The sequence below is a fragment of the Malurus melanocephalus genome, unplaced genomic scaffold (assembly GCF_030028575.1).
Source record: "Malurus melanocephalus ecotype Western Australia unplaced genomic scaffold, MMel_1.1 scaffold_2067, whole genome shotgun sequence".
NCBI lineage: Eukaryota > Metazoa > Chordata > Aves > Passeriformes > Maluridae > Malurus > Malurus melanocephalus.
The window spans coordinates 1-1,332 of record NW_026625299.1 but is presented as its reverse complement, the minus strand read 5'-3'; positions in this window follow the sequence as shown (position 1 = coordinate 1,332).

Genomic DNA, 1,332 nt, shown 5'->3' with positions numbered 1-1,332 from the left:
CACCACCGGCGACACCGGCGACACCGACGCGGGGTCCTTTGGCTCATTTGGCGCGCTCCACGGTTTGTCCGGGCTGCGGAGCGGCGCTGCGGGACCCGGTGCTGCTGCCGTGCGAGCACAGCTGCTGTCGCCGCTGTCTGCTGTCCCCGCTGTCACCTCCCGCTCTTGGGGACACCTCCGGAGTGTCCCCGTCCCCCCCGAGCCTGGCGTGTCCCCGCTGTCGCCGCTCGTGTCCCCCCGGGCGCGTCCGCACCGCGGTGGCGCTGGCGGTGGAGGCGCGGATCGTGCGGAGGCTGGCGGGGGACACGGGAGGGGACACGGGAGGGGACACGGGAGGGGACAGAGGGGACAGCGGAGGGGACAGCGGGGACAGCGGAGCGACGGGGACACGGCGGAGACCGCGGAGGTGCAGGTGAGACGGGAAGGGTTTGGGGGAATTTGGGGGAATTTGGGAAAATTGGGGATTTGGGGACACGGGAGGGGACACGGGAGGGGACAGAGGGGACAGGGGAGCGACGGGGACGCGGCGGAGAGCGCGGCGGTGCAGGTGAGAGGGGCGGGATTTTGGGAATAATTTGGGGGATTTTGGGATTTTCGGAAAATTTGGGAGTTTGGGGATTTGGGGACAGGCGGGGGACAGAGGAGGGGACGCGGAGGAGAGCGCGGAGCTGCAGGTGAGAGGGGCGGGATTTTGGGAAAATTTGGGTTTTTTTTATTTTTAATTGGGATTTGGGGACACGGAGGGGATGGAAAAAGGCGGATTTTGGGGGATTTTGGGAGAATTTGGGGGATTTTGGGATTTGGGGACATCGGGGGAGATTTAAAGTTTCGGGACATGGAGGGGACAGCGCCACTGCAGGAAAGAGGGACGGGATTTTGGGGGGATTTGGGGGATTTTTGGGGGATTTTCAGAATTTGTGAAATTTGGACAACTTCCGAGAATTTGGGGATTTCTGCGATTTTGGGGATTTGGGGGATTTCCAAAATTTTCCGAATCCCCAAAATATTTCAGATTTTCGGGGGAATGGGATGGACAAAGGGGTTTGGGGGAATTTGGGGGAAAATTGGGGGAAAACTGGGGGAATTTGGGGAAATTTTGGGGCATTTGGGGTCTGAAGAGAATTTGGGAGATTTGGGGTCTGGGACGAATTTGGGGACAATTTGGGGAATTTGGGGACAGAAATTTTTGGGCCATTTGGGGACAGAAATTTTGGGAAATCCCAAAAAATTAAACCACCCCAAACACCTGAAGGGGGAGGGGAATTTTTGGGATCCCCGCAGCGATTTTGGGGCGGCCCCGCCCCCCGCACGTGCTGGCCCCGCCCCTCCCCC